The sequence below is a fragment of the Orcinus orca genome, chromosome 12, assembly GCF_937001465.1.
Source record: "Orcinus orca chromosome 12, mOrcOrc1.1, whole genome shotgun sequence".
NCBI lineage: Eukaryota > Metazoa > Chordata > Mammalia > Artiodactyla > Delphinidae > Orcinus > Orcinus orca.
This window is the reverse complement of record NC_064570.1, coordinates 2,237,845-2,259,831: the sequence shown is the minus strand read 5'-3', so window position 1 is coordinate 2,259,831 and position 21,987 is coordinate 2,237,845. Positions and strand designations below refer to the sequence as shown.

General features: G+C 46.4%; 1 protein-coding gene across 1 annotated transcript in view; it reads left to right on the top strand.

Annotated features, from left to right (window-relative positions):
* Nucleotides 1–21,987, top strand: part of CCR6 (C-C motif chemokine receptor 6) — a 77,337-nt gene that overhangs the window by 10,225 nt on the left and 45,125 nt on the right. The window contains exon 3 of the mRNA XM_033403987.2: nt 10,591–10,728. The gene's annotated coding sequence lies outside the window, so the exon portion shown is untranslated. The remainder of the gene's footprint in view (nt 1–10,590; nt 10,729–21,987) is intronic.

Genomic DNA, 21,987 nt, shown 5'->3' with positions numbered 1-21,987 from the left:
CATTCTCCCTTTTCCCCACCCCTCCGACCTTCCCCCAAGACAACCACTTCCTGACTCTCGAGAGTTGCCTCTTTTATAAATAGAATTATACAATATGTTATAATATGTGTTCCTTCGTGACTGCCTGCTTTCACTCAGCATAATGTTTTCAGGGTTCATCCGTGTCGCGGCATCTATCACTACTTTATTTCTTTTCATTGCCGAATAATACTCTGTATGGATATGCCATATTTGATATGTCAGTTCGTAAGCGGATGGACATTTGAGTTGTCTCCACTTTTTGCTGTTATGAATACTACTACTAAGAATATTCGCACCATATTCACATACAAGTTTCTGGGAGAACGTTTTCTCTTGAGTACATACCTAGAAGTGGAATTTCTGAGTCGTACAATAACCCCACGTTTAGTATTTCGAGGAACTGCTGAACTGCATTCCCCAGCAGCTGCATCATTTTACATCCCTGCCAGAAGTCTGTGAAGCTTCCAGTTTCCCCACATGCTCACCAACACTCATTTGTGTGTGTGTGTGATGAAGGTGGATATGATTTTATTTTATTTTTGAAGTTTTGAATTTTATTTATTTTTTATACAGCAGGTTCTCATTAGTTATCCATTTTATACATATGAGTGTATACATGTCAATCCCAATCTCCCAATTCATCCCATCACCACCACCTCCCCGCCACTTTCCCCTCTTGGTGTCCATACGTTTGTTTTCTACATCTGTGTCTCTATTTCTGCCCTGCAGACTAGTTCATCTGTACCATTTTTCTAGGTTCCACATACATGTGTTAATATACGATATTTGTTTTTCTCTTTCTGACTTAACTTCACTCTGTATGACAGTCTCTAGATCCATCCACGTCTCTACAATGACCCAATTTCGTTCCTTTTTATGGCTGAGTAATATTCCGTTGTATATATGTGTCACATCTTCTTTATCCATTTGTCTGTCGATGGGCATTTAGGTTGCTTCCATGTCCTGGCTATTGTAAATAGAGCTGCAATGAACATTTTGGTACATGACTCTTTTTGAATTATGGTTTTCTCAGGGTATCTGCCCAGTAGTGGGATTGCTGGGTCATATGGTAGTTCTATTTGTAGTTTTTTAAGGAAACTCCTTACTGTTCTCCATAGTGGCTGTACCAATTCACATTCCCACCAGCAGTGCAAGAGGTTTCCCTTTTCTCCACACCCTCTCCAGCATTTGTTGTTTGTAGATTTTCTGATGATGCCCATTCTAACGGGTGTGAGGTGATACCTCACTGTAGTTTTGATTTGCATTTCTCTAATAATTAGAGAAAAAGAACTGGAAACCAAACAGGAAAAAGAACTGGTCAGTTTTTGCCCAGTAGGATATATACTTTAGGTGGAATTAGCAAACAAACATAATGAGGAACGAATGCTCATTGGAAATTGGAAGTGGTCTGTTTGAAAGAAGGAATCCTGGGCTGTAGTCAAACTAACTGGGTTCTGGACCTCTCAGCTCGGCCCCTCCTGTGGACTTTGCCTCTCACGAGTCAGCTGAGGGTGCTGGACCCTTGGTTCCGTGTTTTCACACAGGGCTGTAGGAGCCCAGGCCTCTCAGGGTGCCTCAGGGGCTGAGGAGGGGGGAATGGAAAGCCACTTATCTGCCCATGACATATAATCAAGTTCTCATATTTGAAAAGAAGAATTTCCCTTTAACAGCTGCCCTGGGGGAAGCTGCTGGGCTGCGTGCCTCTGTTGCTGCGTCAGCATGCTGCCCAGAAGGTGTAACCGCCGGGCAGAAGAAAGCAACGTTTTGTAAAGAAAGCAGATGGGACTTCTCCGCGAGCAGCCAGCATATTCTAAGAAAACATGGTGTGCATACTGTTGTCTAGTGAGTCTTGCTCAAAGTTACTGAGAGTAATTACTAAAATTAATGTATTAAAAGCAACCCTCCCCCCCAAAAAAACCACCCACCCCCCAAAAAAAACCACCCACCTAAAACTGTGTCATGTTTAGGTATTAAATAACATCATCCGTTGTGATATGCCTAGTAGTAGGAGCGAGTCAAACTAGGTCATTTACCCAGTATGCGTTCTGAAGTCTTAGCACTAGAGAAGGAGGTGCAGTTGATCTGCAGCTATTTCCATTTCTTTGAAAAAGAAAAGAATAATTACCACGGGCTTCTGCAGACATTTGGCAATGGGTCTCCTAAGAAAGAGCAGAGAACCTTTAAAAGTTTTTACTGAGAAAACAGAAGACTCTAAAAACTTGGCCATAGAGTGTTTAAACACTCTGTAAGTTTATAACGCTGTAAGGCTATAAAATGGCCAACTTTATAAGAACAAAGAAATAAATATTGGTTGATTCATTATGGTCAAGTAAGGATGGAGAGGGAGAGCACAGGAGACAGACAAGGGAGAAAGTGAAAAAGAGAAATGGGTCGGGAGGAGGGGGGCGGGAGGAGGGGGCAGGAAAGCGCAAGGGCTGGACCCCAGGAAGGAGAGTGACCACGGGGGGCGGGGTGGTGGGGGTGGGGGGTGGGGATCGATGATTCCTGCAGGGAAGGAATGTGAAGCTGTCTTTGTCTTCCTCTTAGGAGACTGGGCCATCAGCTGATACAGTAGTGACCCACCATACACAGTTGTCTTATCACTTCTATCAGTGATTGACTTTTCGGGATCAATTAGCCGCAGAAACTTCCTGGGAAGAAATATTCTCAACTGCTGCGGTGTGGACAAAATCATCTACTAAATTACTTGCTTCAAGATATAAAATCCAGCAGATTTTCCCTTGTCCAGTTCTGAGGTTGCTAGAATCCGAAAGGCAGGGAGGGAGGTATATATATATATCAGGCTATTTTTATAGGTGATGTCTACTCCTTAAGTAATTCTCAAAAAACGAGTTGATAAAAAACTCCAGGATTCTCTGAGGTCTATCTCTGCATGTTGAAAAAGGAGTGAGATCTGTAGTGCTGTGAAATATTTTAAATATCTCCCAATATTTAAAGCCTGTCTGTGAGATTGAATACAGGGCCAGAGAGGCAAACTCTCCAAAAATACACATTTTTTTCATAGCGACTAACTCGTCGTGTGGGCTTTAAGAAGCATTAGAAATATAGGCCACCTTAGAATGCATACCTGAATAGGAAACTTTGCAGAAGATAATCTTGCTATTTCTCTCCAGAGTAGCTGAATTTTCCACTGTGGTTTGGCCTCTGTGGTTTTAGAAATAATTTATATGCTAAGTGCGTGTTCTGTTATATAATAGCAACCGTACTGTAGGTATCCTTGTCCATCAGCCTTTATTCACCATACTTGTATGCGGTAAAGCCCTGCTTAGTAAGATGACTCATAGATGGAGTGCTCTCGTTAATTAAATTTTACCTTTAAATAAAAGATTTGGAAACTTTAACATAGAAAATGTTTAAAATGCAAATCCATTAATTAATAATCGTAATGTTCAGACTAAGACGTCAAAGTAGCTACTATAATAATGCTTTTTTTTTTTCAGGTAAAACTAATTTTAATAATAGATTTTCTCAAACACAACAGATCCAACATACAAAAACATATTTATATAACCCAATATACTTCATCATGCAAAAAGTATAAAAATATTAATAGGCTATTTTACATATTTTAAGTTTAGTTTTAAGTTTAGTTTTAGTTAGTTTAGTTAGTTCAGTTTAGTTAACATTACTTGATTCGTAGTTAAAAGTAACCATGATAGAAATCAGGTTTGGTTCTCCAGTTTTTGAAAGTTTGTTCCCCAGCTGAGTGCCTTGTGTCCAGAAAGAAGGGGAGAATAGAATTAGTGGGAAAACTGGCCATCAGTTAAATTGCCTTTTTCTGTCCAAAATAAAACTTCATCAGTTTATAAAAAAACCAGTTAAAAAAAAAAAAAACAGTTAAATTTCTGATTTCTCCTTAAGAGTACCCGATTTGAGTACTCCCCTTAAAAGTACTCTGATTTCAGTCAGATCGGAGAGGGAGACAAGGCAGCTCTGCTCTGGCGTGGGCCTGGCCGTGGGATGGAAAGACGAAGCAGACGAGCTTTCTTCGGCTCCCTTTACAGCGTTTCTCCTCCCTGGTGTGTCCCGTGGCCTTATTCCTCATGATGCAGCTGGCCAGGCACCGGATCTTTCTAGCAACCTCCAGAAAAACTTGGCTTTCTTGTAATCCACTTCTGAAACACCTTGTACCATCACGTGTGGGGAGAGCATGGGACACATAAAGGACAGATTTTGGACTGAAATCTAATTCTGATATGCAGTACATGTATTAGGGCCAAGTTATTTAATCTCCCTCCAAGCCTCAGTTTGTGCATCTGTAAAATGGAGGCAGCACCTCATTGGCATAAAGGTTGTGAATACTAAGCAAGGAAGCAGCACCCAGCACACAGTGGGTTCTCAATTCATCGTCTCCCCCTCACCTCTGTTTTCGAAGACTTATTATTCCTAAGCAATATGTGTGGATTTTAACAAAGGTCTGTGGGGCCACCAGTATAAAGTCAGCATCTCCAGATGGTATGTCTTCTGTACGTAGGGTGAGGGTATAGAGATAAGTCAGTATGTTGTAAGTACTCCATTTACTAAGAACATAACGGAGTCCTGGGGTCCGATCCTGGTTTCATTACTTCCTGGCCATGTGACTGTGGGCACGTTTCCTCTCTGCTTTCAGCTGTAATGTTTCCTCCTCGTAGGTGTGTGGAGGAAACAGCAGATTACCCATGCAAAGTGCTTATTAGCACACTGCTGGGTGCAGAGGTAGGGACCCAGGCATGGCACCCAGAATTGAGTGCAGCTTTTCTAATACCCTCTGGGAGGTGGAGCCCACTCTCTTCAAAGGGCCAGAAAGGACTAAAATAACCGTGCTTGAGAGCCACTGAAGCACGCCTCTTGAAGAAGTGTTCTAAGAAGTTAAGAAAATTTTAGATCATTTCTCTTTAGGGAGATCTTAGTTTACCTTTTGAGTTTTCCAAACTTGTCACTTAAGATAAACCAACCAGGTCACTCAGGGTAGGCTAGATTCTGCTACGGTGGCAGCCTCATGTCTCGCCCAGATCCGTGTCCCTCCCGGGCCTGGCCCACACTGCCATCACTTGGGGAGGCAAGCTGACAGGGCTCCCCCGTTTGGAGCACCACGAGAGGAGAGAGGACGTGGCTACTTAAGGGCCTTGCCTGAAAGTGCGAGGGATCTCCTCCAGTCTCGTTCACGAAGGAAACCAACTAGGTGGGGAGCTGGAATCTGCCCTGTGCATGTGTACGGACATGTATACAGAAGCAGGGCATTTGAGCACACCAATTCCACCTCGCCCGTGAAAGGACTCTGCATTTCTGGCAGCGCTGCACTGGGGGATGGCAGGGTACGTGGTCCTCTTTGATTCCCAGAGGAAAATTCCAAACAAGACCCACCATTTCACGGCTGAATTTACAGTGATTTTTAGGAATAGCTTTTTCGAGGAACTAATGATCGGATAAAGATGGATTTGGGACCTAGAGACTTGGAGCCTGGAACTGTGATTTTATCTAAAGTGAAAAGCTGAATATCATTGCTCCTAATAAAAATTAGGTGTTCAATAATTTTTGCCACTGAGAGGCTGATAACAGAACCTCTAAGGAAAAGACAGCGGGTTCATACGGACCATATTCCCACTTCAAGTGTCAGCAGGAACTTTTTTTTTGGTGACAACTTTCACGCCAACAGATCTGTTATTAAATAAGGCCCCACGAGTTCTGTGTTACGTTGGGAACTGGTCTTTCTTAAGATGTGTGCCCAGTGTACACATCTTCAAGTAAGTGGTAATTTTAGAAGATCTCACCGATAGCAGCAGATGTCTGGTTGGCTTTAGCATAAACTGTGTCCACTGATTGAGATGTCACTTAATATAGAAGAACACACAGCAGAAACACTCGGGGATTGTGAGTAATGGAGTGACAAGGGTACGTCCTTCTGCTGGGAGGGTCGATTCCAGGGGTTAGGGGGAAGGATTAGAGCTGTGCAGACAAACTGAAATTGACAAACAATAGGCTTGTATTTTGTCCCATTTGTAGAGTGTATTAATGTGGAAAAGTGAGTAAATAATGAACATGGGGGGCAGCAACATACCTAAAAATGCTTAGTGCCTGGCTCAGAGTGGGTGCTTGACAGTTGCTTTAATGGAACTCCATCAGCGCTCTTGCTGTGTGTTAGCTCTGTCCTGGAAACCTGGGGAAGTCCCGGTTGCTACAGCGAGGCCCTTCACAAAAGCCTCAGTTTCAGGTCCTCAAGTTGAGACATCCTTTTAGTCAACTTGCAGAGTTTCTGGTTACACATTCTTGCCCCTCCCAGGGTTTATTTAGTGGTGGGAGAGCTGGGAGGGCTGCAGACCTTCCAAGAGCGCTCGGTGGATCCTAGATCAGCGCCCGGTCTGTGTTCTGGAAACTTGCTGCCCAGCGAGTGGTCCCTGCACTGTATCAGCACTGTGTCTCCCAGGGCTTGTTAGAAATGCAGACTCTCGGGCCCACCCCAGGGCTGTGGTCCCAGTGTCCGTGCGTTCACAAGATTTCAGGGGATTTATGTGCTCCTTAAATTTGAGAAGCACAAGGCTCTCAGAATTAGAAATGATGGTTTTCTGGGTTCTCATCTGAGAACGGGCTGTTGCACAGCTAACCAAAGAAGCCTGCTTCACAAGCCCTGAATTTTAAACTTCTGGTAGGAGGAGACATGTCTTCTGTTTTCTTCCACACTTTGATCTCTAATGACCACACTCGGGGCTCCTCATGGAACAGAGAGATGACACACAGCTCAGCCCGTAACAGATGACCGGAGGACAACCACGTGAGAATGTTCTTGCCTCTGCTGCTTAGACGGGTCCATAGGCCCCGTCCTCTCTGGCCACCCTGGCTCTGTCTTGACCGCATATCAGCACTTGCAGCGCTCTAAGTCAGCCAGCCGAGGACAGCGTACCCCCTGAAGCAGCACGCGTAAGAGGGGCTTCCATCTTAGGACGCGGCCAGTCCTTTAACTATCTGCTTGTGGGCTGTCTTTGTTCTGTGTTGTTCCTTTCATCTTATGCATTAATCTAATTCTTTAACTGAAGTGTAGTTGTAATATTATACGTTACAGGTGTACAGTATAACGATTCACAGTGTTTAAAGGTTATTTACTCCATTTATAGTTATAAAATACTAACTGTATTCCCCATGGTGTACAATACACCCTTGTAGCTTATTTTACACATAACAGTTTGTACCTCTTACTCCCCTCCCCCTATTTTGCCCCTCCCCCTTCCCTCTCCCCACTGGTGACCATTAGTTTGTTCTCTATATCGGTGAGTCTGCTTCTTTTTTGTAATATTCACAAGTTTGTTGTATTTTTTAGATTCCACATGTAAGTGATATACAATATTTGTCTTTCTCTGACTTATTTCATTTAGCATAATACCCAAGTCCATCCATGTTCCTGCAACTGGCAGGATTTCAATCTTTTTTATGGCTGAGTAGTATTCCATTGTGTATATGGACCGCACCTCCTTTCTTTGATTCATAGCTTTCATTGCTGCTTCTCGTGTATCTGGCCCTGCTCCGGAGAGCTAGCCCCTGGTTTCACCTTCTGCCCGTCCTGGGTTGCAGCCTCTGGTCACCCTCGCCAGGTGACTCCAGGTGCCTCCCAACCCCACTAAGCTTTGACCCTGGTGCATCATCTCCTCAGCCTGCTCAGGGCCCTTCTGGATTCTACCGAGACCCCAGGAGGCGGGAAATTGGACACACGTTAAAACGTGAACTTCTTCCGTGAAGGAGCTGAATTTGTTTGTTGCAGCGCCTGGAATCACGCAGGTGTTTAGTATTAAATGCCGGATGTTAGACGTCCACCTCCTTTTACGACGAAGGAAGCCTCAGGAGAGATTTGTTCCCATCCTAACAACAAGGCGACTCCAGGTCATCTGTCAAATCACAGCATTTCTTAAGCCCTTCAGAGAGCTTCAGGTGCAAGACAGCCATGTGGGCCGAATTCCGAAGAGAGGGAGAGCCCCGAGGAAGAGAGATGAGATGCATGAAGCATCCCAGGCTCGGCACGGGAAGGAGGGAGAGCTGGCTGTCCTAACCGTGGCAAAGAGAGCAGCTGATTGCAAAGGATCCTTAAAGGCCAGAGATGGGCTGGAAGATCAGGTTCAAACAGCGGGGCCTGGGACACAGGGACGTTCATACTTGCTTGCAGGCTCTTCTCTTCAGCCTCTCCAGGTGATCACAGGAGTGCTTGGGGGCAGGACCCTGGAGAGAGTCCACTCAGTGGCACAGTTTCCCACGAGGACTTCAGGCTCCTGGGAAACAGACATAACACTCTGTCCTTTTCCCATTACCCTTTTCTGCCAGGAAGCAAAAACCTTGAGCTACTGAGAGAAGAGCTGTTAAATCTCTTGTCCAGGGACAGACAATGATCTGCTGCTGCTAGGGGTGGGACAGGAAACTTTCTCCCACCCAAGACCAACCACAAATACAGGCAGAGTGGAGCTTCCATGGGAAGGAGGAGCAGGAATGCTTTGAAAACCTTATGTCAGTGGTCCCCAACCATTTTGGCACCAGGGATCAGTTTCGTGGAAGACAGTTTTTCCACAGAGTGGGGGTGGGGGGTGCTTTGGGGATGATTCAAGCGCATTGTTTATTATGCACTTTATTTCTATTATTATTACATTGTAATATGTAATGAAATAATTATAGAATTCACCAGAATGCAGAATCAGTTGGAGCCCTGAGCTTGTTTTCACTTGCCACTCACTGATAAGATTTGATATGAGTCTGCAAGCAATTGATGGTCTCTGTGCAGTCAGACTCGCTGCTAATGATAATCTGTATTTGCAGCCGCTCCCCAGCGCTAGCATCACCGTCTCAGCTTCACCCCAGGTCATCAGGCATTAGATTCTCATAAGGAGCACGCAGCCTAGATCCCTCGCGTGCGCAGTTCACAGTACGAGTTGTGCTCCTGTGAGAATCTAATGCCACTGATCTGACAGGAGGCGGAGCTCAGGCGGTAATGCGAGCAATGGCGAGCGGCCGTAAATACGGATGAAGCTTCGCTCGCTCGCCCGCCACTCACCTCCTGCTGTGCGACCTGGTTCCTAACAGGCCACGGACCGGTACCAGTTGGTGGCCCCGGGGTTGGGGACCCCTGCCTTATGTCAAGGCCCAGATTCATAGGGCTTACCTAAGGCTCAGGACAACAGGAAATCCCTCCTCCTACCACCAGGAGCTGAGCATGAATCATAAACAGTAGCTGTCTATTTCTGCAGGAGGGGCAGGGGCAGGAGACAGAACCTCGGTCTGGCACAGGGACCCAGGAATGGCTGAGGGGGGGGATGGAGCAGGGACACTGAGAGAAACCCACCAGCACGTTACGCACTGTAAGGGAAGGCAGCCTGTAGTGCGCTGGAAGTAATGATTAAAGACCCCAAAATCTCAAACCCAGCCCGACTCCTGACTAGATAGATAGACAACCTCCTCACCCCTGGAACCACACATACAATGATCTGTTATGAGCATAAAAACTACTTACTTTGGTCTCTGCTGTTTCTTTATGCATGGTTTTCAGCAGTCAGTCCAAAGCTGATACTTTAAAAAGCAAAGCAAAACCAAACCAAACCTAATCATTGCCAACAGATAAAGCAACCAGCAGAGCCAGAACTAGCGATGACCCAGATGTCGGAAGTCTAAGATAGGGACTTTAAAATAACCAGGATAGGGAATTCCCTGGTTAGCCTGGGAGTTAGGACTCGGTGCTGTCACTGCCGTGGGCCCAGGTTTGATCCCTTGTCAGGGAACTAAGATCCCACAAGCTGCACAGTGCAGCCAATAACTAAATAAATAAATAAAAATAAAATAACCAAGATAAATATGTTAAATTATCTAGAGAAAAAGATATATAGTATGCATGAACAGATGGGAAATTTCAACAGAGAGACAGAAACTATGAGAGACAAATAGGAATGCTACAAATGAAAAAGAAATGATATAAAACAAAGAATTCTTTCGGCAGGCTTACCAGTAGACTAGTCTCAGCTGAGGAAAGGTGAATGAACTTGCAGATAGGTCCACAGAAATGTAAAAAGTGATACACAAAAAGAAGAAAAGACTGAAGAAAAAATTATAACAGGGCCAGCAGGAGCTCTGGGACAATATCAAATAATCTGACACGTTCAGTTGGAGCCCCCGTATAATAAATAAAAGGGAAAGAATAGAGCAGAAGAAACATTTAAGGAGATAGTGGCTAAGAATTTTCGAAAAATACTGCAAGATAACAAACTCCAGATCCAGGAAGTTCCGAGAACCCTGACAGTAGAAATACAAAGATAAACAAGTAGACTGCTAAACCCCAAAAGCACAAAAGTCTGCCTCAACATATCATAACTAAACTGTGAAACACCAAAGACATGGAGAAAATATGGAATGCATCCGGGGGTGGGGATGGGGGTGGGGAACATTACAGAAAGAAGAAAAACAATTACAATAGATTTCTTGTCAGATGTTCAGCAAACTAGAAGGTAATAGTGTGGTGGCACCTTTAAAGTACCCAAAGGAAAAAACAATCTGTTAATCCAGTCAAAATATTTTTCAAAACTGAAGGCAAAAATTAAACTTTTTCAGACAAACAAGCTGAGATAACTATGTGAACAGACCTGTGCTGCAAGAGATGTTGCAGGAAGTTCTTCAGGCTGTAGAAAATTACACCAGGTGGAAATTTGGCTCTACACAGAGAGATGGAGAGCACCAGAAACAATAACAGTAAATATTTAAAGTGTTTTTTCTTACAGCTTTTTAAAAGATTGTTGACTAAAGCAAAAATAGTAAATGGGGTTTTATAACATATGTAGAAGTAAAATATATGAAAATAGTTGCACAGATGATGGGAGGGGGAGGAGTTGTAAGTATAAGGTAAATGCAAACTACTAAGATACGATACTTTGAAATTTTCAAAACAAAATATGTAGGCTTAAAGTAGTCATTTCAGATCAGTTGCTAGTATCAATGAACATTGTTGTACATGGAAAAGTATAATGTACGAGGGTCAATCTGAGACTTAAAATTTGAAGGAAACAAAAAAAAATACTCGTTATCATTTAGTTCAGTGGTTCTTCAGTTCAGCCAACATCAGAATCATGTGGAAGAGTTGGTTTAAAAATGGAACCTTCTGGGCCCGGTGCTGCGGATCTCCCCGAGGCAAGGCCTCCTGTTTCACATGGACCCTCCTAACATGTGTCCTCCTGTAGCGCATGGTGGCGACCCTCAGGGGAACAGGTGCTGCGTCCTTGGTTATGGAGCCGAGTCAGGGTAGGCCAGACTCAGGGGCAAACGGACGTTCTAGCTGCTGAGAGACTACAGCCTGGGCTAACGTCCAGAAAACCCCCTCCTTCTAACAAGGAGTCGTATCTTGCAGTGGTCAGCGTGGAGAAATCAGGATCCCTGGGAACAACTGTGTGTCCTTGATGAATCTAGGAACTTGGGGACCATGGAAATTGAGGGCCAAGTGTGGTCGACCACAGCAGCCTCTTGGTGTGGGCCTCTGTGTGGTTCAGAATACGAGGCTCTGGGTCATGGCGAGATCCCACTGCCCTCTTCCCTCCAGACAGAGGTCACAGATCAGCAGTATCTCTTCAGGGACCCAGGTGGGCTCTGGGTCATGTGTGCAGCATGTTCCTTGGGGCCAGGGTTGGGCAGACAAGGTTGCCATGAGTTCCTGAATCCACCGTGGCTTTGGTCTGGAGGTGAAGATGAGAGCAGAAGTAGCCATCGGTGTTGGGCCAGATCACCAAGAATAGGGATCAGCCGATGTGTGGAGAAGTGGGGTTGGCGGGGAAGCAAGAGCTGCGTCCAGGCTGGGCTCCTTGGAACGCGCTGCGTGGGCAGGACGGAGTGGGCGACTCCTTCACTGGAGGACCTCAGATGGGAGCGGGAACTGGATTTGTCCCCCTCCTTCCACGGAATAGCAGGTGAAGGATTTTCTTTTTTCCTCTTCAGAAGGGGAAGTTTTTAGGCTCTGCTAAATAATCAAATGAATGGAAACTGGCGTCCCCTTAATTAGCCTTGATTTCCGCCAGGTGGTAGGAGGAGGAGCGGCCACCCCACCTCTCGTGGCTGTTTTGTTTCTTTTCTTGTTCCTCCATACCTACTTCCTCCACTTTGGGGGTTCCTCTGTAAAGCACTGGCTGACACAATGGTTGTATCTGCAAACCTCATACCTGAATGAGTAATTTTCCTATTAATCTTTTTTTTAAAGGGCTATTTATTTATTTAATTTTTGGCTGCGATGGGTCTTCATTGCTGCGCCTGGGCTTTCTCTAGTTGTGACGAGCAGGGGCTTCTCTTGTTGCGGAGCACGGGCTCTAGGTGTGCGGGCTTCAGTAGTTGTGGCACGCAGGCTCAGTAGTTGTGGTTCGCAGGCTCTAGAGCGTAGGCTCAGTAGTTGTGGCACACGGGCTTCGTTGCTCCGCGGCATGTGGAAACTTCCCAGACCATGTCCCCTGCATTGGCAGGCGGCTTCTTAACCACTGTGCCACCAGGGAAGCCCTCCTATTAACCTTCTAAAGAGATGGTTCCCAAAACACATTATCAGCTTCAGGTCTGGAGCTGTAGTTTAGCTGCTCAGTGGAAGTCTTTCACAGTCTTCTGACGAGCTGGACCAACATAAATTAGACCTACGTCATTCATCTCTTACGATGACTTAGGCATCACCTGTCTGTTCCTCCCCCTCTTAGGTCTTCACTTTGTCACATCCGCTACCTGTCAAATGCTCCCCTAGGAGGTGGCTACATCCCCATACGTCACACACGAGGAAGCAGAGACTCAGAGCGATGAAGTAACTTACACAGACCTCCCAGTTAATAAGCAACAGAGCCAAGCTTCAGATGCTGATCGAATTCCAAGGTCTGTTGAGCTGTGTTACACCCTAGTCCAGTCAGGACCTCCGTCTTGGTACGTCTACCCCAGTAACCCTCCCACTCCAGTCACGTCCTGCAGTGTCCTACTGGTTATTTACTTTCATGTCCTAGGCTTGTAATCTTTGTTTAACCAAGGGGGAATTTTAAGTTTAAAAGGAAATCCAAAAGTAATGTAGCCCAGTGTGGGATTCCATCTGTTTCCCCGAGATGCGTTTGTCCAATGGCCAATCTTCGTGTATTCCGTCAAACTAAGGAGCTTCATCTGACGAGACGGTCGCAGCATCTCTGTGGCCTCTGGTAGGGTGGCAAGCGAGGGGTCGAGAGGGAGGACAAGCTGGAAGGGAAGTTGCTTGGCCCCACTGAGCTTTGAGCACATGTCCCACAGGAAGGCCACCTACTTTTATTTCTCTTCACCTTAAAACCTCTTCCCCTTTCGAGATGACAAATCACAAAATCGGCCTGTCCCAGATTGTGGCGAGCTCCCCCACCTACGACCTGATCAGGTCTCAAGATTGCTGCAAAAACGAGATAAGATTTTTTTGTTTTTTTAGCACTTTTGAGATAAGCTTTTGAAAAACCCACACTCTTTAATTTTTGCGTGCCGATCATACTTCAGTCATCCATTCACTCAGCAAACCTTTCTGGAGCCCCTGCCGGTGGTGAGGCCCTGTTCCAGGTGACTGGGCATCTGCAGGAGTCAGCAGGCTCCTTCTCTCTGGGGCATGTGCACACTAGAGGCTGCAGACAAAGGAACGACCGGTGGGACAGTGAAGCCGGGAATGGGCCTGGAGCCGATCGACTGCCCGCCAGTGGGCAGGGAGGGAGGAGACTTGGAGCAGACACCTAAGGAAGGGAGGGCCCCCCGAGGTTGTCTGGGGGATGCGTTCTCGGCAGAGAAATCCCAAGGACGAACGCCCTGAATCAGGGATGTGCTGAGCAGACTCCAGGAAAAGCCCGGATGCCAGGGTCCCGGGCGTTAATGGAGGGGGTGGGAGATAAAGCAGGGAGGGCGAGAGCGTGGGGCGGGTCCTGTGTTAGGGTGCCCTGTAGGTCATGGTTAGGGAGCAGACGTGTACTGGGGGCACCCTGGAGGATTTCGAACAGAATACAGACATGACTCGAATAACTGTAGAAGTCCCACAGGTCTGTCGCGTGGAGGACAGAGCGCAGAGGGCAGGAGTGGGCGGGGGACCCCTTGGAAGGTGAAAGCACCGGTCCAAGTGGCCGGCAGGGAAGGAGTGAGAAGCTGAGGGATTTGGGATACAGGAGTTATGTTACATCCCGAGGAGGTAGCGAGGGGATAGGCTGATGTGCTTGGTGGGGAGGAAGAGAGGATTGGAGTGCCCCCAAGGCCACAGCCTGTGCCACCGGGGTGGAAGGGGTTCGGTTGCCTGTTGCTGAAATGAGCTTGTGGACAAGCAAGTTTAGGGAAGGAAAACTTCCTTTGGTTTTAGACAGGAGATATTTGAGATTCTTCTCAACGTTCTGAGCAGGGATCCTTATGTCTGGAGTTCCAGAGAGGGGTCCGGACTGTAGACACGGTTTGGGGGTTGTAGTCAGTTGAATAATGTCTCCCCCAGATTCATGTACACCTGGAACCTCGGAATGTGACCTTATCTGGAAATAGTCTCTGCAGATGTAATTAAGCTAAGGGAGGGGACACAGACGCAGAGAGGAAGGTGGTGTGAAGGTCGGGCAGGGACGGGAGTGATGCGTCTGCAGAGCAAGGAGCCCCACGGGCTGCAGGCCCCTCCCACAGCCAGGAGGGGCCCGGGGGTGGCGTCTCCATCGGACTTTCAGGAGGGACCAGCCCTGACCCTGCACTTCTGGCCTCCGCAACCGTGAGAGGTTACATTCCTGTTGTTATGAGCCAGCAGTTTTGTGGAACTTTGTGAAAACGTCCCCAGGAAACTAATACAGGGTCTCAGGGTAGAGACAGTGTTGAAGTGAGGTCCAGGTGAGGTCACAGAGGGCCCAGCCCAGGGCAGCCTGATGTCCAGGGAGAGAAGGTGAGGAGGGCCCAGCAGAGGAGCCTGACCAACCTCTTTTCTTTCATCAATTCCAACGGAATTTAGAACTAGTAATAGTGGAAAACAGTAGGGCGAGACTGGGGGCAAGTCTGCAAGTCGCTCTGGCGGAGGCGGGAATGAGGCTGTGCTGAGCTCACGGGCATCGCATCTCACTCCTACCCCTGGGGCCAGTCCTGGAAATCGGCCTACCTGCATCTTTAGCTGCTTGGGAGGGGTGTCACGTGTTTTAAAAAGTCAACTTCATTGAGATGTAATTTACATACAACAAAAACGCATTCATTTTCAGGATTGTTTCAGTGAGTTTCCACAAATTTATACCAGTGCAACTACAACCACAACCAGAACAGGAAATGTCTCCACCACCCTCGAAGGTTCCCTGCGCTCCTCTCCTGTCGGTCTCTGCCCCGCCCCGCTCCACGCAGCGCTGATGGCTTTTCTGTCACCGTACGTTAGCTGCTTCCCCCCAGATTCCGTGTCACGGCCTCACGCAGGGGGCCCTCCTCTGGGGCGCCTGCTGCTCTCCGAGTCTCCCACGGGCGCCCTTGCATCCAGGGTGTCCTGGGCCTGGAGGCGCTGCTGCGTCTCTTCCCCGAGTCCTGCGTTCAGTGACATCAGCTTGGCTGCTCGACGTCGGCCAGAGTGGGGGGAGCATTTGCTTAGCGGGGATCGGCACGCCTACCGGTCAGGGCTCTTCCACTCCTGGGGAGTCGGCTGATAAACACGTACGAGTCCACCACCGTCCCGACCGTTCACAGAGTTACTTCCTGATCGCTGTTCCGGCCGCGCTGTCAGGAGACCCGGCATCTACGCTGCTCCCGTCTCCTGGCCCTGCTCACACCTCAATCCCCCAAGGATCCTGAGAGCTTGTCCTCGAGGGCCTGTCCCGCTCCGCTCGCAGAGGCACGGCTGGGGGAGGAGTGGGACCTCTGATGCGTCCCCTCGCTGGAACAGGCGGGGGGCGTTTTCCGTTGTCACGGCTTCCGCGACTGGGAGAAGAGGCATCGTGGCGGGGGGCGAGCGCTCCCCTGCTGTGCTAGGTCTAGAGCGTCGCACAGGCCAGAGGGGTTGTCACGGGAAGCTGGTAGCACCGCCGAGTGTGGGTGCCTTCTGAGCGCGCGCAGCTTGACTTTATTCCCGGTGCGCTCAGCTCCCCGCTGCGGGGGCAGAGGCGCCTCGGACCCATCTTGTGGGGGAGCGTTGGGTCCCGGTCACCAGGCGACGCCTGCTTTCTTCACAGCTTCTTTCCCCAGGAGCTCTGGACGCTCTCCTGGCCAGTGGACTTCAGCTGAGACCACCCGCATCATCGGAAATTTTAGTCCTGCTGAACCTAAGCAGGAAAGGTATTTCTCTTCTGCTAGGGGCACCCTGGCCCTGAGGCAGCCCTTCATGCAGCTTGCCCCCAGAGCTTCACAGTGTTGCATGCTCGGAGTCCGAGCACAGCCTAGCGGAGCCAGCGCAGAAGGTCTCAAGGCAGCTGGCCGCCGCGGCCTGCGCGGTCCACAGTTACGTAACAACTTCTGAGAACCAAGGAGATCTGTTCCAGGCCTTCCTACTGTTTCTGCTGCGGAAGAACGGAGACTGTCCCCCTTGAAGTGACACCTCCTCCAGCATATCTGCTGTTGTCACCTGTGTCTCCACAGCAGCTCCCACCGTGAATTCCTCCAAGGTTCGCGATTATCTTGTATTTGTAAAGAAACAGCAACAATTCAGTGCGATGCTCTTTATCTTGACACAGACCCCTACACCAGCCACAGGAGAGCGATGGGTCTCCCAAGACCCCAGGACGCAAGGGCGTTCCGTCTGGGGCTGCGGTCAGACAGTCCGGGGACCGTGTGAGCTGCATGGGTCAGTAGCCACAGCCTGTCTCACTTCCAGTTTAAGCTAGTGGTCTCACGTGACCTAAGTCACTTGACCATCTGTACTTTGTCACCCTTCTGTACAACAAAATCTCCTGAACACCTTATAACTCGGGGCTGTTTTTGTTTTTTGTTTTGGTTTGGTTTTTTTTGCGGTGCACGGGCCTCTCACCGCTGTGGCCTCTCCCGTTGCGGAGCACAGGCTCCGGACGCGCAGGCTCAGCGGCCATGGCTCACAGACCCAGCCGCTCCGCGGCATGTGGGATCCTCCCGGACCGGGGCACGAACCCGTGTCCCCTGCATCGGCAGGCAGACTCTCAACCACTGCGCCACCAGGGAAGCCCCTCGGGGCTGCTTTTAACACCGGTCGTCGGTCTCTGGTTGGAGCACTTTGTGAGTCTGAATGTGTCTGTGAGCACAAAGCACACTCAGGCGCTTCCCCACAAATCAAACAGCCACAACCGTACAACCGCTGCTAGAACTGGGAGCTGAAGACCCCTCAGACGGCAGCTCCAGGGCCCACACAGGGGAGGGATTCCCTTTACATGGCCTCCAGCTTCAGAACTCACTTGAGGCTGGTGAGTTGTCAGACAGTAAAGATTCTTTTCATCTGTTAGAAAGTTCTCCTTTGGGGGAGCCGGTATCTACCGGAACTTCCCTTATTCTACTTCTGTCTTTGCATTTAGCACAGTTCCTGACATAGAATTAACCTTCAGAAATTATTAGGGGAACTGAGAACAAGACTGTTCCTTCCACAGGCCTGCTCTTTAATTTTGAAGATAGCTCTCAGGTCGTCCCTGATCGTCTCGTTTTGGAAGCAGACACATACAGTTCCTGTAATTCTTCGTGAAGGGGCACAGCCCCAGGTACTCAGCCGTTCAGGCTGCATTCCTGAGCGCGGCTCCCATCACTTCTAGGATGTGGTGCCCAGGCCTGGAAAGAATGATCCATTTGCTCAGCATAGACGCCTGCAGTGACCACCTGAGCTGGGTTGATCGCACCAGTGGCCCCAAATAACAGGCTCCAGCACCCCATCCTCTGTGATGTGGTCTCACAGATCTCCCATCAGAAGGCAGACTCAGCTTCCCAGACAGTGAGCCTGCCTTGGCCTGAGACTTGCTTTGGTCAATGGGATGTGGCAAAGGGGTGGAGTCCAGTTCTGAGTCTAGTCCACATGTTTATAATTTCCTTATCTCCTCTTAGAAATCTCCCTTATCACAGGAGAGGCTTGGGCTATCCTGGGAAGGATGAGAGAACACATGGGGCACAGACAGGCCGTCCCAGCCGAGGCCATTCTGCACCGGCCAGCGGTGGCCCACCTCGTGGCTGAGCACAGGTACATGAGCAGGCCCAGTCACGTCGGCTGTCTGGCCCAATCAGTATAACCACCTAGCTTACCTGTAGGCTCATGAGCAATAATAAAGGGTTAGTGTTGCATCCCATTAAGGTCTCAGGGTTGTTTTCCATGCAGTGTTATTTTGGCAATAGATAACTGATATATCATATAACTAGTGCCACCCAAGATTGGATTATCTATTATAGTGGCTTACATCAAACTTGTGATCAGTTACCTTTATCTGATAATTTTTACATATATCAGTTTCTTTTTTAAAAAATTAACTAATTCATTAATTAATTTTTGGCTGTGTTGGTCTTCGTTGCTGCGCGCGGCTTTCTCTAGTTGTGGCGAGCAGGGGCTACTGTTCGTTGAGGTGCGCCGGCTTCTCATTGCAGTGGCTTGTCTTGTTGCGGAGCACGGGCTCTAGGCGTGTTGGGCTTCAGTTGTTGTGGCTTTCGGGATCAGTAGTTGTGGCTGGTGGGCTCTAGAGTGCAGGCTCAGTAGTTGTGGCGCACGGGCTTAGTGGCTCCGCGGCATGTGGGATCTTCCCGGACTAGGGCTTGAACCCATGTCCCCTGCATCGGCAGGCGGATTCTTAACCACTGCGCCACCAGGAAAGCCCCATATATCAGTTTCTTGACCTGTGCTGTTCAATATGGTGGCTACCAGCCACGTGTGGCAATGGAACATTTGAAGTGTGGTGAGTCTGAATTGAGATGTGCTCTAAGTATCAAACGCACTTCTGATTTTGAAGACTTAGTACAAAAATGGTAAAGTATCCCACTGATATTTTTTATACTGATTACATATTGAAATGATTATGTTTTGGAATCACTGAGTTAACATTTTTGAAGATTGCTTTTCCCAGTTTATTTTGACCTTTTTAAATGTGACTACTAGAAAAATTTAAATTACATATGTGACTCACATCATGTCTCTGCTGGACGCCATTCAAGACAGTGTCCTTCTAGCCCACGTTTATAATTTTCTTATCTCTGTGTCTTATTGCTTTCACCTCAGAATTCCAACCGCATGAAATAATATAGAATCTTGAGCATTATCTATACTATTAGTTATCCATCTCAAATCTTATAATTCAGCAAATTTGATAGGCATTTTTTTCCTACTTGTATCCAAGTCATTGATTTAAAATAATTCTGATGACCACAAGATCAATATAACCCCATAGCATTTCACCAATGAATTATTTCCATACTGAAAAAATGATTTACCATTTCTGGTTGTAATTCAATCTGCTGAGAATCTGCCTAAGAGTAATGTCATTCAGCCTACATTTTACCAGTTTATTCAGAAGGAATTTTAAACGTTTTTCTAAAATCAAGGTATATTTGATAAAATCAGGATGTGCAGGAGGTAAAGTCAAAGTCTTCAGTGTGGGAGGTGTTTCCTGATGCACCAACACACTAACATGTCAAGAAGGACGACGAAGCAGGAGCCAATAGAGATGGTGACGTAGGAGGCTCCTGAGCTCCCGTGCTCTCAGAGATATGCCAGATACACAGCCACACAGGGAGCAGTTCCCTCTGAAAGAGGGACAGGGACTAGCCGAGTGACTCCTATTCTTCAGGTGAATGAGAAAATACCCACTTCTAATTCTGTAGGAAAGACAAAGACACACTCTTGCCATCCCTGGCACAGTGCCACACAATCTGGAGGGAACCCCCAAATCCCAGCTTTCCCCTGAGGAGCATCAGGGGCTGGCTGCCACTTTTCCTGGAGGACACTTCTCATGCCTTCTCCCTTCATCCCGCTGCAGTAATAAAACCAAATCTCCAGTGTCTCCCTGAAGGGGGTATGTACCCACATGTGTACAGACAGAGTGACAGACAGGATGGATACAAAAATAAGACCCAACTATATGTTGCCTACAAAAGACTCATCTCAGTTTTCAGGACAGAAGTAGATTGAAAGTGGAGGGATGGAAAAAGATATTACATGCAAATGAAAATTTAAAAAGCAAAGGGTTTTATATATACTTATATCCTTTGCTCATAACAGACAAAATAGACATTAAGCCAAAGACTGCAATGAGACAAGGAAGGTCATAATATAATGATAAAGGGATCAATTCATCAAGAGCATATAACAATTGGAGATATTTTTGCATCCAACATTGGAGAACCTAAATATATAAAGCAAATATGAACAGATCTGAAAGGAGAGATAGACAGCAATACAGTAATAGCATACAATACAATGCAATAATACCTCACTTGTAACAATAAAGAGATCATCCAGACAGAAAACCAACAAAGAAACATTGCACTTAAACTACACATTACACCTAGTGGAGCCAAACAACATACATAGAACATTCCATCCAACAGCAGCAGAATACACATTCTTCTCAAGTGCACATGGAACATTCTCCAGTAGAGATCATATGTCAGGCCACGGAGTAAGTCAATAAATTAAGAAGATTGAAATCGTATCAAGCACCTTTTCCAACCATAATGAAATGAAACTATAAATCAATTATAAGAAGAAAACTGGAAAATTCACAAATATGTGGAGATTAAACAACAAGCTACTGAACAACAAATGGGTCAAAGAAAAAATAAAAAAGAAATTTAAAAGTATCTTGAGACAAATGAAAATGAAAACACAACATTCTAAAACTTCTGTGATGCAGCAAAAATAGTTCTAAGAGGGAAGTTTATAGCAATAAACATGTACATTAAGAAAAAAGAAAGATCTCAAATGAACAACTAACTTTACATCTCAAAGAACGTCACACCTCAAGGAACTTGAAAAAGCAGAATAAACTTAGCCCAAATTTAGTAGAAGGAAGGAAATAACGAAGAGCAGAGCAGACCCAAATTAAATAGAGGCTACAAAGACAATAGGAAAGATCAATGAAACTAAGAGCTGGTTTTTTGAAAAGATAAACCAAATAGACAAATCTTTAGCTAGACTTACCAAGAAAAAGAGAGAGAGAGCTCTCAAATAAAATTAGAAAGAGAACACATGACAACTGATACCACAGAAATACAAAAGATCATAAGATACTACTATGAATAATTGTACACCAAAAAAACCGGACTACCTGAAAGAAATTGATAAATTCCTAGAAACATACAACCTACCAAGACTGAATCCTGAAGAAATAGAAAATCTGAACAAATCAATTACTAGTAAGGAGGTTGAACCAATAATCAAAAATCTCCCAAAAAACAATGGCCCAGGACCAGATGGCTTCACTGATGAATTGTACCAAACATTCAAAGAAGAATTAGTACCAATCCCTCTCAAACTCTTCCAAAAAATAGAGCAGGAGGAAATACTTCCAAACTGATTTTATGAGGACAGCGTTACCCTGATACCAAAACCAGAAAAAAAGCATTACAAGAAAAGAAATTACAGTCCAGTATCTCTGATGAACATATAGGCAAAAATCCTCAATAAAATATAAGCAAACTAATTTAAACAATACATTGAATGGATTACACACCAGGATCAAGTGGGATTTTTCCAGGAGGGCAACAATGGCTCAACATTGACAGGTTAATTAATGTGATTCACCACATTATAAAAATGAATGATAAAAATCATATCATCATCTCAATAGATGTAGAAAAATAATCTGGCAAAATTCAGCATCCTTTTATGACAAAACTTCTCAACAAACTGGGTATAGAGGGAATGTATCTAAACATAATAAAGGCCAGGTATGAAAAACTTACAGCTAACATCATACTCAATGGTGAAACACTGAAAGTTTTATCTCAAGATCAGGAACAAGACAAGGATGTCTGTTCTCACCATTTTTATTCAACACAGTACTGGAAGCCCTAGTTAGAGCAATTAGGCAAGAAAAAGAAAAAAAGACATGCAAATCAGAAAAGAAGTAAAATCGTTTC